This window comes from Cydia splendana, chromosome 14 (genome assembly GCF_910591565.1).
Source record: "Cydia splendana chromosome 14, ilCydSple1.2, whole genome shotgun sequence".
Taxonomy (NCBI): domain Eukaryota; kingdom Metazoa; phylum Arthropoda; class Insecta; order Lepidoptera; family Tortricidae; genus Cydia; species Cydia splendana.
In genome coordinates, this window is record NC_085973.1 from 5,023,662 (window position 1) to 5,037,770 (window position 14,109).

Here is a 14,109-nt window from a genome sequence, read left to right on the forward strand (position 1 = left end):
GCATTTTTGGTGCAGCGGAGTGATGTTAAAACGGAATTGTTATAGATAATTCCAACTGAAATGGTAAATTAAGGTTAATATTAACGTAATTAACTCTAATTAATCATTAGGTTTGATATTGTTTATACCAATTCCGTTAACACCACTTCGCTGCACCGAAAATGCTATAAAATTTACGATGTCTGATATTGTCTATATCACCTAACGTTCGTAACGTTAGGAAGATAGTGTAAAGTCTTTAGGGGTATGTATTTGCATCTGAATTTAAGTTTGACTGAATTCACACAGGTAATAAAAATGAGAATTTTAGATATTTGAATCACTGTATCCGCGCGTTCAATGAATTTTACGTGCGACATCTAAACTATTCAAGTAATCAATTAAAACAAATATCTAAATGGGGTGGAGAACATATTATGAAGGAGTTCTTAACACCAACCGAACTAGCAAGATATGTTGGAGCAATCGACACGAATAATCAATTACCATGTCTCATGATTGAACTGCCACAATCCAATACCCGCGCCAAATCCACACATATAGAGATATAATAATCAAAACCGATACCGACATGGCGGCTCGACCCCTATTTGCCATGTAACCTTAATAGATCCGACCAATTCTCGATTTAACTCGACGCGAAATGGAATAAAAAGCATGCCTCGGGATGCTCGGATAAATTAATTGAAAGGGGATCAGGCCCTTGTTTTGACTGAGCAAATAGAATTAAAACATTCCCCATAGGTACGATAACAAACGCGCTATTGACCAAAGTAAATAAAATATGATAGTCGAATTTCATTTCATTTCGGTGTGCTCAGTGCAGTAGGGTTGTCAACTAAATGACCAACACACTGAAACGTGCGTCGTTTCCACAGTGAAGTGACTTATACGTTTTTGTTATACAATTTGCTGTTTCTAATCTTTTAAGTGTTGCTGTATCATAATGTAGTTTATACAAACATCAGAATTGCAGTTAAATTTATAAGTGCCACTTGCACCAACCCACTAACCCGGGGCATAGATTACCTATATAATAGTTCTTCCCGAGGTTAACACGTTAAACCGTTAACCCAGTGTCGTACCGTTGACCGGTTGTTGTTAGTTTAACCGGTTAATCCCGGGTTAGTGGGAAGGGTACAAGTAGAGCTTAGATAGCAACAAGATAGCAACCACATTCTAATTTTAGTAGCTTTCTGAGTATTTGTTTTTGATTGTCAATAAAGTACTACTAATTACCGTTTGAAGGCAGGAGTTTGGCCGAATATAAAGTTTTGCCAGATTTATCTAGCGACCCTAGCTAATCCGGGGCTCAGTCTAGACCAAGGCCTAAATAAATAAGCACTCTATCAAGTGGAAACCTCAAAACGTTTACTCAGTTCAACATCAAAGCATTTGAGATTGTAGTATTTTTATTGGTGATTGTGTAAAATGAGCTTACGAAAAACCTTTTTGGTCTGTTAAGTAGGTACTTACGTAAAAAGCGCTCTTTTCTTGTTTATTACTGAGTTTATTTTTAATGTGTTCGTTTACCTACTTACTTATTTAAAGTAGGTACCTACTTATAAGATAGATGAATAGATTTTCGTCTCGTAAAAAGGACACTATATTTTACGTATCACAGATACAATACAATAAGATATTTTCTGAACTGGGTTTATAAAATGATGAATCCGACCAAAAACATTTTCATGTAAAATGTTGCCAAGACGAAACCATAAGGCTAGCACTGTCAAAAAGTTATCAGATCTCTTGTAGAGCCAAGCTTCTAACTCTACAAGCCCTAATAGCTACTTCACAAACTCAACACCTTAGTCAGAACATGATGCTTGGCCGCCAGATCATATTTTGACATAAACTGACATCAAATTGGTATCCTATTTTAAAATCTGAATAGATCTGTCGCTCGAGCAGAAAGTAGGTAGCAAATATTTTCTAACAAATTCTAAATCGAACTCCTTCGCAACCTTGCCCTAAGGCATTCACAATTGTGTGAGAATTTTCAATTTCGAATTCCGTTCGATATTATGTGTTTATGAGTACGAAAAAAATGTTTTCAAGTTGGTTTAACCCTGCTACTTTGCCCGCTTTTTGCAAATTTTGTAAATTTCCGCTTTATATTGAAGTAACTATACTCTGTAATCTGTATCTTTAGGTAATTAAATAAAAGTAAATAAATAATTTGTATATTTTCGGGTGGTTATAACATTTATTGGTTAACCAACCAAATACAAAACCGCCTGGATCTGTCACTGAACGACCTGACTTTAACCTACATTATTTGATGATGTAATGTTTTCATCCACCCTCAACTGGATTAAGAAGCCGTTTAAGAGTAGATTTTGTTTACTCGTTTTTAAATACCCAAAGATACAGACTATAATTTGAGATACTCGCACAATAAGTACGTAGTTGGGCAAAGTCGCAAATAAAACGTTATATCAATTCATGTTTAAAAGAAGTTTTGGATTCTTTATTACCTAAAATATGTAAGTAATCAATTTATTATCACTATTATCAATTTGTAGTTAGCGGCAAATAATCTATGATATAAAGAGAGAACAAAGAAAATATGAAAATGCGTTGAGTGTTTTATACGTATTTTTATAATCCTTCACTAATCCTGCTCAGCACCATTATAATCCAACGCACGACCTGCAAATTTCAGAATGAATCTCAACTCGGTATATAAATTTCACGCATGATTGCGGGCCCATATTGCTTTATTTAGATTTTCGCCGGTAACATTTTCACCTCTCCTTAACGATATCGGTAGGGCAGTGGGCTGTGAGTAATCCGTCGGGACGTTGGGGTGCAAAAATCCACCCTAGTCAGTGTCATGGAGACCGGGCGAGCTTGAGACAGTTTGAGGATGATTGGAGTACTGGCTGTTTGGCGAAAGTTTAAGAGAAGAAAGTAGACAGGATATATTTTGGTTCGTTTTATTTGTTGAATGTACTATAAATAATTTTCTATCAAGCGAGACAAACGGCGAGAATCATACGGCGAGCAATATCGGCAATAGCAATATATGGCTGAAATACGGGTCATTATATGAACGAGATTATACAAAGTGGCACCATAACTGGGAAGACATGTTAATAAAATAGAATGAGATAAAAGAATATTAATAGGAATACCTAGCTGCTTCAAATGATACAGTACACCTATGGTTTTTGGTTTATCTAGATAAACCTACCTAACTACTATTCTGTCTAGTAGTATCATAATATGTTGTATGCAACTTATTACCTCTATATAATGGGTGTGTAATGCTTAATATAATTATAAAAAAACTATCATACATTTGTTATAACGCCACTTGATATATTATTGTATGTTATAATGTAATTTTTATTATACGTTTCCTTTATTATATTGTGATTTCATCTAAACTGTCATTGATATAATGCCTAATGTAATATAATTTTCAAATAGTATATAGACATATTTTATAGTGACATTTGTTATATTATATTTTTGTATAACGTAATACTTCATACAATTTTATCAAGTATAAATACATATATTGTATAACATTTTTTGTCATATTTCATTTACTGATAACGTAAAATTTTACATACTTTTTGTAACTAGTACGCAGACTACTGCTTTTGCTAGCTATTTCATTCTAGGGAGGCCGCAGTTCTAACCTAACCTAACCAATTTTTTCACGGTTTTCGTTCTGCGGGGGCCGCAGTTCAAACCTAACCTAAACCACTTTTTTTTCCTAGAGTATTTTATTCTACGGAGGGGCAAAGTTCTAACCTAACCTAACCCTCCTTTTGTTAGGTAGTTATTCGTTTATGCGGAGTCGCAGTTCCAACCTAACCTAACCTAACCCATTTATGTCATGCAACTATTATGCCACATAAATATTTATGTGATGTCACTTGTTATAACAAATAATATGCTTTAGAGTATGTAATAATTATGGCAATGTATATTAGACGAAGTGTAAATATACCTTATGACCATTATACCAATAATAACATTATGTATTCCGTTAATTAGGTATTACGGTAGTATGCCATTTATTACGTTATTCAAAATAACGATATATCAAACTATAATATATGAAAAGTAATTATAACAAATGTAATGCACCCCTATATAATAAATACTGCAACGCAGAACTTAGGTACTCCATCAATTTTTTTGCTAAACATGTGTTAATGTAAAGAAATAAAGTCATTTATTAGGTACGTGGTTAAGTTATCATCTCGATCACAATGCCAAAAATGTCACTTTCAAAATATCACGGCCTCTCCCAAACTACACGCGTAAGTCAATTTCATACTTATTCTAAAGATCATTAGTCATGTCAGCGCACGACATGCGAAAGTACCTACGCGAAGATAACTTGGCTTGTAGCAAGTTGTTTTTTTTTGCACAAAAGACAAGAATGCGATATTTGCCATGGATGGACGTTGAAGTCAATACATATTAGAAAATAAGTTTCTTACAGATAACTACATAGGTACTTACCTTTTATTAGATAGGTAGCAACAACATTTTAATTTTAGATTAAAAGCTTTCTGAACATTGGTTTTGACTATCAATAAGCTACTAAATACCTTTTCAGGACAGGAGTTTGACTGAATCTAAAATTTTTAGATTAAATAAATGTTTGCAATGTAGGAACTTTAACATAACTATCTGGGAGACCGAGCTTTGCTCGGAAAACATATGAAAACTCAAATATACGCGTTTTCCCAGAGATAAGACCTAACTAAATCGATTTTTCGCCCCCAAAAACCCCCATATAGCACATCGAAATCGTTAGAGCCGTTTCCGAGATCCCCGAAATATATATATAAATAAATAAATATACAAGAATTGCTGGTTTAAAGGTATAAGATATACATAAGTACCTGCACTTAACCTGCTATCTACTTAAATTGGTGAATTTTAAAAACCACTTAACACATTCTTTAAAAAGTCATGCGACTTAAATAACGGTGACTATTTTGGTGAAACCGTGTAATGCTCCATTTGTTACTGGGCACTCACTTTAATGGAATATATTATTTCACTCGGAACATTTTTAACACAACTCTTAGCCGGCTAGAATACCGGACTAAGATTTTATTAAAACAATCTAGGTCACTTTTATTGGGCTAATTTTCTTTTATTGGGGCGTTAATTTTAGCTTGACCTAAAATTTAATTTGAATACATTTTAACAAGCAGTATTAGACAGTTGAAATTTTCACAGATGATGTATTTCTGATGCCGCTATAACAACAAATACTAAAAAGTACGGAATGCTCGGCGAGTCCGACTCGCACTTGTCCGGTTTTTTTAATTTTCAAGCATCTCAAAACTTATCGAGTGACCTACCTTGTATTTATTGTTAACCCGCTCACCCGCTCCGTTACGACGGCGCGATTCGGGAAATGAATTAGATTCACTAGATATGAAATAGTAAAGATATGTGACGTTCCACGGCAAAAGGTACCAGTGCCCCGGCTGAATATTGGAGCGGCGTTAATAATAGCGTAAGCGCCAGCCGCCATAAGGTACCTTTTGCCGTGGAACGTCACATATCTTTACTATTTCATATCTAGGGTAAACCCTCCAGTTAGTGAATGAACAAAATCACGTTTTTTGTCTAAAATAAGAAATACAGCAATTTCCACCACTTTTCGTATTTTTTTCTTATTAACAACTCTATTTTCTATGCAATGGCAACCCGTGATAAATTTATTTTCGACCAGCGGGCTTAGCAAGGTTATATCATATTGCGCGTGGAATCTACTGTCGTCTTTTAACGATAGTCGTATTTTTATCGTTTTGCTGAACATGGTTACGGGTTACGATAAGAATACCACGTCGATATCGTATAAAGTTATCCACTATCATTCGTAAGTGACCACGATTGTCTATGCCTAGAGTTTATGAAAAATCCATTTAATGCCTGGCTTTATTAAAATGTCGGACGTGTGTCGGACGATGTTTGAAAACGAATAGTTAGTTTTATTACTACACTTCCAAATTGAAAAATGTTTAAATGAGTGACAGCTTTATACAAATTGACTTACATTATAACATGCACGGATAATCGTGTTTTCTCAACTGACAATTCACTTGACATTGACAAGCATCGCGTACGCGCATGATTCAGTGAATTTAGTGAAAATACAAACCAAGTCGAAGAAAAATACTGATTTGCTGTGTAAACTAAAGGAAATGCCACCCAAAATGTAAGTTTCTCTAATTTATTTATAGAAAAAGTTATAGTTCGTTTGATCATTAACTGGTTTTGTCATGAATATGTTTAATTTCAGTCGATGCTTCGGCGCACAAGAAAATGCTAGCCAAATATATAACTCAGTATCCCCTGTTCGCCTACACCTACAGGGAGATTCATGAGCCTCTCGGAACCCAGAGATACAAAATGCAATGCTGCACAGTGCACACAAGTTCTAAGATCTAGAAGAAAGGATTGAAGACGTAAGTACACCTTTCTTAAACTAAAATCATGAAAAGTTTCTGGTGCCTTTTAATATTATTGACACTTAATATCTATTTCTTCTCATTCTATCTATTATGTTCTACTAAGTGACAAAAGTTTGTTAAAAACCTGTTCTATCACTACTATAATTGCAGGAAGTTGATTTGGCAACAAGGATGTGTAAAAGTTACACTACAACAGTACCTATGCATAAGTACATTTATTCACACTGCATAAAAAGTGCATACTTAAGGGTTCTAACAAATATTAAAATCTTTGAAACCCGTAGACCTCACTTTAAAAACTTATATATTTTTTTACTCTGTTTGTATATTCTAGAAGCTGGTTTTGTAGCAAGAATAAAAGTTTATTGAAAAAGAAAAAGACACACTTTATGCCATAAATCTAAGACATAAAGATAAAATATTATTAATAAGTATTTAGTTTTTATGCCCGTTCCGGATGTCCCGCTCACTTAAACTTTAAGTCCTTCCTCTTCATAACCGTTTTATGTATGATTGTTTTGCCGTTCAGGCAACCTATCTATGGAATGCACTCCCTCTACCTGTAAGACAAGCCCCAAGAAAATTTGTTTTTTGAGTAGTCATGCTCGGTAGTTATCTGCTAAATGTCTCGTCTAGTGTCTATCATCCCATATACATATTAGTACATTTATTTTTATAACATATATGTATGTTTATGTTAGTATGTATATCTAAGATATACCTACTGCATTTGCTTTTTGATTGGTTTTTGCACCAACCTTTAGTGTTTATATGTGACGTCCCACGGGTAAAGGTACCTTATGGCGGTTGGCGCTTACGCTATTAACTATTAACGCCGCTCCAATATTATTGCGGCGCTATGCGACGTAAGCGCCAGCCGCCATAAGGTACCTTTTGCCGTGGAACGTCACATATTTGTTTCTATGGTTGACTAGTAGGTGATAGATAATGCCTTTTGGCATTAAGTTCGCCATTTTTACGTAATTCTATATTTTTGTGCAATAAAGTTTATAAATTAAATAAATAAAGTAGCCATACCCACAAGTAACTTACAAATTCCCTGCAAGAGTTAGGCCGGCGCCCCACTGCTGCCCACGCTATGTACACGACCCACGTTCCTATACAAAATTTCGTGGGCTTGCCCACGGTTTGTATTAAAACGTGGGCCGTGGATGTAGCGTGCGCAGCAGTGGGGCGCCGGCCTTATTCAATACAAATAAATTGTATTAGTACCTATTCTACTAAGATTATAAAAAATATAATACCTACTCGTACAATATTCTTACTTATAACATGTAGGTAATATAGGAATACTAGGAACAGTTATGTTAGCACTAAAGCTGGCCATATACATTTGACAGCTAAGTTTGACCCACTTCCCGATTTCCGATTGAGCTGAAATTTTGCATACATAACAATATGTAAATCGGATGACAATTGCAATATTATGATGACATGGAGCTGATCTGATGATGGAGACATGAGGTGGCCATGGGAACACTGTGATAAAACAACGCAAACTAATTGTGCTTGGTGTTGTTAGAATGGACTCATGGAGTATTAGTTGCCTGTTGAAAGAAAAGTACAGTCAGCGATAAAAGCTTGTACCAAAAATTATATTTTTGCCAAAAACTTATTTATATTGTTAGGGCTTGGGAGTAGAAGCTGGTTTCTTTACTGCTGGCAGCTGGAATATTTTTTTTGTGTTTGGTAAAGTGGTCTATTGTACCTATACCTGACTATGGGAATGATTTTAGCAGCCTATGTATGTGTGTGGGTATGTTTGTGTCGTATATTACCCTAGCATAGAATATCTGAGATACATTTTGATAAATAAGGTGTTGGTTGGTTTGTTTTTATGACGCAAGTGGTACAGAACTACACTTGATACATAATACAACTTTAATAACGGATAAATAATTACTAGAACAAAATTCAATTTATTTTCAATCGATAATTTGGACAACTGTAACAAAAAAATCCCCCTGGCTTAAAAACGAGAGCTTTCTAAAAGTGACATTAATTTCACATAATTTGCCAATGAACCGCTGTAAGTACTAGCCTGCGCCTGACCTCATCTAATATAATTTGTTTCTGTTTCAGTCATAACATATTGGAGGCTTGAAAGTGCACATACCCATAGATTGGACGTTAAGCTCAACGAGACCATGCGATGCATCTCAGGCACTATCCGATCTACAACCGCCACTGGCTGCCGGCATTGAGTCACATTGCCCCTCCTCACATCCGACGACTCAAGGCGTTGAAGAGGGAGGCTGAGAATATCACGAATAACCCCACAATGCCTGTCCACGAGGAATTCTGCCGCCCGACTGCCCGCCGACCCTGTGCTACAGCTGGGAGCCTGAGCAGCTTTAATATTTCGGATAGGTGGATAGCGGAATGGTCAGCTTCGGCAGCTCGGAGTTGCTGTATATCTGACCCAACTAAAAAACCAAAAGGGTTTGACCTTCCTCGGAAAATCTGGTGCCGCCTGAGAACCGGACATGGCCGCTGCAATTCAGCCACACAAATGGAGGTAGACGGCTTTCCCACTTTGCGAATGCAGAATGCAGACCACTTAGCATATCTTCCAACGCTGCCTACTCCACTCCTCCTCCACTCCTGGGCCTGTTGAGGACCTGAAGACCGTGACACCTGACTTGGTTGCTTGGCTTGGCAACCTCAAGGCTACACTCTGAATGCCCTCATCAGTTTATGATATGAAATGAAATCACTTTATTGGAGCATTCCACGAGCTGTCCCGTACAAACGCATTTTATTTCCTGTGTTGCGACTTTTTTTTTCGCCATTTAAAGCAAGCGATTAATTTTCCGTGCATGTTTGACCATTTGTCATAGAAAAGGAAACTCTTATACCTGCAAATCTCCAGAAAATCTGCATTTCTACGGGACAAACGGTAGACAATTGCATGGAATGCTCCATTGCCAAAACATGATAAGTTGATGGTAGAAAAAATATTAGGAATACAAACCATATACCTACATATAAATTCTATGATAAGTTTGTACTAAGTTATTCTAGGTTAAGTACTAACTTATTGTCTACTCTATACATAGGTAATTACACTTAGCAAGACATGTTGGCCGTGGGTACCAAGCTCAGCATGTGCTAGACTGGCGTCCAGCGCTGGTTTTCAGTTTGGCCCCTTTTTGTTGGAGGTCTGAGAGGAATGTTGATCTTTTCTGCGCCGTTAAGCATTCTATTTATATTGGAAACGAAACTTATAGATGAGCAGTTATGAAATAGCAATACTACAATAATATGGATATCAAATAAAAGCTAGTGAGAAGACCATTCCAAAAATATATATATGTGTCATACCTATCCACAAATAAAACAACAAACAACCTTTTCAGTTCATTAGTATTATCATTAAGCGTTTTACAACGTAAGATAGGCCGTCGAATCAGACAGAATGGTAAGGGCCCCCGCTCAGTGGCGAAACTGAGGCAGCAGGGAAACTTTTGTCAGTCGTATTTACCACCACTGTGAAGTGTGAAATGCGGATGGTAATCTGGCCCACAGCGCAAAAGAGAAAGACGATCTTTTAGGAACTCTTTTTGCATCGAACTCGACCTTGAAAGACGACGGTAGCGCCCTACCGCCCACCATCCCGTAGTGTGAATACTCTATGCCAGAAACTTCTATCAAGCAGAGGGATATTCGGCGGGAGTTGCTATGCTTTCGTTTTATAAGGCGAGCGGGCCAAGTGCTTCAGAGTTGTGTCCAGTGTTAGCGCGTCTTACGTTAGGGGTCTCCTGTCGAAGTTACCATCTTATGGACTGTCCAATAGACTACCTATTATGCAAGTGGATCGCTAGCCCTTTGTCCGGCAGGCGCATATGAGCCGTAGTTGACGGAACCTGCTTCAATAGCTGCTGCTGCATATCTGTGACATGTTGTCTATCGACGACATTCATCGATATGTGGACTACTGAGGCTTCCTATACACTATACAGGATGGCTAAAAAATAACTACATTCCCGTTGCCAGGGAGGTTTTGGGATTATACTGAGTAACTTTTGCTACGGGACCAACCTCGAAATCGCGAAAAAAATAGTTTACCCTCCCATAGAAATTGGACCAGCCAAAATGTATGAAACAGCCAAATTTTTTTTCGCGACTTAGGGGTTGGTCCCATTTCGTTTCGGAGAGGGGGGGGGAGGCGCAAATTTGGTGCCTGCCCCGGGCGCCATATGACGTTCCTGGTACAAAAGCTGTTCATACTTCATAGTAATCCAGCGATAAAGCTGCTGGCATGATGGGCACTTTCACACCGGGTACGGCAGCCAATGATTTGTTTGTACACCTACATTTAATGTGTAAATAAACTTTGTTTAATTTTTTGGCAATAGTTGTTTTATTTACCCATTTATAATATTCTCTCTAGCACAGAGCCGAAATTGTTAACTTATCTATAGAGTTTAGTAAACAAAAAAGACTTGACAACACCACAAGTGACGAGAATTGTCATTCTTGTATCTACCTAAATGGAATTTAACATAGTTTTTAATATTCAACATTAGTTATTGGCGTATTGAGTCTGACCGCAGTTATAGTCACTAAAGTAGACTTATTAGCATAATAGAGCATTTAGGAATATTCTTATTTGACCTTTTCACCGCCAGACTCACTAGACGCGTCCTTAAGACGCGTCTTTTCATACAAACGTAGTCCACATTTTTCTCTCTGGATAATAACATTAAATATTTTGATACAATTTGTTGTATATCATATCAACATCAACTACAGCCATGCCCCTACGGTTGTTCTTTTTTTTTAATTTTTAATTATTATAAGAGTTAGAAGAATTTAAAAATTTGTATGTAATCTGTCTTCCGCTCCTAATTTTTACAATAATCAAAAATTCGAACGTAGGGGCATAGCTATATGGTTAATATACATTAAATTATGTAAAAATATTTTCCATAATGTCAATATCCAGAGAGGAAAATGAGGACTACGTTTGTATGGAGAAGCGGAAGCGGCCATCTCCCTTTCCTCTTAAGTAAGAACGTGCCTAAAATGTTTTTATTACCTATGCTTTCATTGTACTATACTGCATATGAGTCGGATTTTACATTTAGAAGCTATAATATCACAAATTTTGTACGCATAAGGCTAAAATGAAAAATAAGAATAAGTGACACCTACATTGAAGCATGCCCGGGAATGGTGTTCTGTGTGAAGATTATCCGTCTTGAATGTTTACTAGTCTCTACTTGTATAGAAATATAGGTAAATTAGGTAGGTATTTGTGTGATAGTAAAACATAGTAATAGGCGAAATATGTATTTATTAAGCTTATTAAGAGCCGGTTTTGTGCATGCTTGCATGCTTAGGAAGTTTTTTAGGAGCGTCTTCTCTAATTTTTCCCTTGATCCACGAGAAGTTTTCTGGAAGAAAAAGAAGGAAATAAGTAAAAGTAGGTTCATGTGGCAGCGATGGAGTAAGTATTTTCACATGAGTGCAGTCTAGTGCACTCAAGATATATACTAAACAATCGCCAGGAATAATATCCATTAAACAAGGCAGCACATTAGAACTAGGTGCCTTAGTTAAACCTAATAAGTATTGCATTCCCAGATTATATATCCCAGAGATAACTACTTATCATACATAACTATCAAACAATGGGTAGGTACATATCTCAATGCATAATACAGCCGCACTCATATTACTTATTCAAAAAAGGAAAAGTTACTAAGACAGTCCTTGTGGAAAGTCACAGTTTTTTATGTCTAATACTTAATTCAGTGCTCAAAAGAACTTACCTTCTGTTTACAGCATCTACAAACTGCTCGAGGTTCAGGCTTACAGTAGTGTGGCCAATCCAGTCAGTAGTGCTCCAATGGACAAGCCATGATCTTGACTAGTCCCACGTTGGTAGTTAATTGCCATCAGCTAGCAGGTGTAACTGTTACACACCAGCAGCTGCTGCTGCTGCTGCTGGTGTAGGTGTGCTGCTGGTGTGGTGTATACTGTTAGAACCTAAAACAAATAAGTACCTAATTACAGTACCGGCCAATAATATATCACCTCCATGCTTTTACGGTATAACTTTTTTTTATATTTGTGAGTGACTTCCACAGCTTTAGGTAGTTTAGTAGTATTCCTTGTCCAGCGATGAGAAAAATTGGTCTATGTAATGATTTTTTCATAGAGGTTTTTTGTTTTAATGTATGGTCAACTTCATTATTTTTAAAGAGCTTTTTTAGTAATATGCTGAGTCTCTTATTGTAGTTCACAGTATTTCAGTATTCATAATATCTTATACCTTTAAACGAGCAATTCTTGTATATTTATTTATTTATATGTATATATATTTCGGGGATATCGGAAACGGCTCCAACGATTTCGATGAAATTTGCTATATGGGGGTTTTCGGGGGCGAAAAATCAATCTAGCTAGGTCTCATCTCTGGAAAAACATGCATATTTATATAAAATGACTAGTAAAATATGAAATCTACAAACTAACCTACTACAAGTTCATACAAAAACACGCAAAGGTGATATGTTATTGACCGGTACTGTAAATCTAATTTTGTCAAGTAGATTTTCCCCCTGGAGGTTAGGATATGAATGTTGAAGTAAATAGTAGCTTAAGTAACCTCTGTTAGTAGGTTAGTAGCATAAGTAAGAGATTGTACAACAGATATCTTAACATACTAACTTTTACATATAATAATGAGGCCGGTACCTAGTATTGAAGAGTTTAGTAGCATTGTCATTAAGACGTCTGTTTTACATAGAATCAATGATTTCAAATATAATAGGGTCTATGCATAGAATACATATTAACTTTATAAGAAACACTGCAATTTTATAGCTTTACCTTTGAGATGTTTTGGTAGGTAACCCATCACCGTTTTGAAGCTCGGCGTTAAATTCGGCACATAAGTAAATGCACTGCACACTCCTTACGCACTCTGTAAATATGCCGAAACTCTTCGTCCGTCATATCAAATGGGCTGCAAGTGTTTCTTAAAGCTGTTTACGATATTTTTCTTCAACAGCAGCCGCGAGTAGGAATAATAAAATTTGACTTCCCTGCGAAGAAAATATTGACAATATTATATACAGCGGAACATTGTAACTAATAACTCTCAATATAATCATAGAAAAACTGATATTTACCTGTAATTTATACCTTAAAATATGATTATTCACTACTTTTGCTTTCACGACAAGGCTTATCGTCATCTAAGAAGCACGTAGTTAAAATTAACTAAGTTGAACTGTCAAAATGGGACAATCTGTCAAATTATCCACATCTTATCCAACGACCATGTTATGCAAATTGTCTTCTATCATCTACCGCTGTCAAATGTGGATAACTCCATATATCGTCTGCAACCATAGTATGGATGATAAAACCGACGATAACGGCCGTTTTATCCACACCTATTGCGTGATAACTACCTTGTCGTACAACCTTGCTAAGCCCGCAGTTTGAATGTGACTGGCATTTGAAGTTTACAGGTTTCTGGTTTTGAAGTTTTGTAAGGAAAAATTAGATCCCAGGTAAGAACAGTGTACGTTTGGAGCAACATATGAAGTGCTTATTTAATTTTTACCTGTACAAAGTTGAGTTATTTGGTTAGATTAAGAGTTAAACCTTC

At 36.3% G+C, this 14,109-nt stretch overlaps 1 long non-coding RNA gene across 1 annotated transcript; it reads right to left on the reverse strand.

Moving 5' to 3' along the window:
* Positions 1 to 11,766: 11,766 nt before the first annotated feature.
* Positions 11,767 to 13,861, reverse strand: LOC134796867 (uncharacterized). The gene is made up of 3 exons (XR_010145016.1): positions 13,323 to 13,861; positions 12,260 to 12,476; positions 11,767 to 11,881 (listed from the first exon to the last, which is right to left on the reverse strand). It is a non-coding gene; the product is annotated as an uncharacterized LOC134796867 (long non-coding RNA).
* Between the last annotated feature and the right edge of the window lie 248 nt (positions 13,862 to 14,109).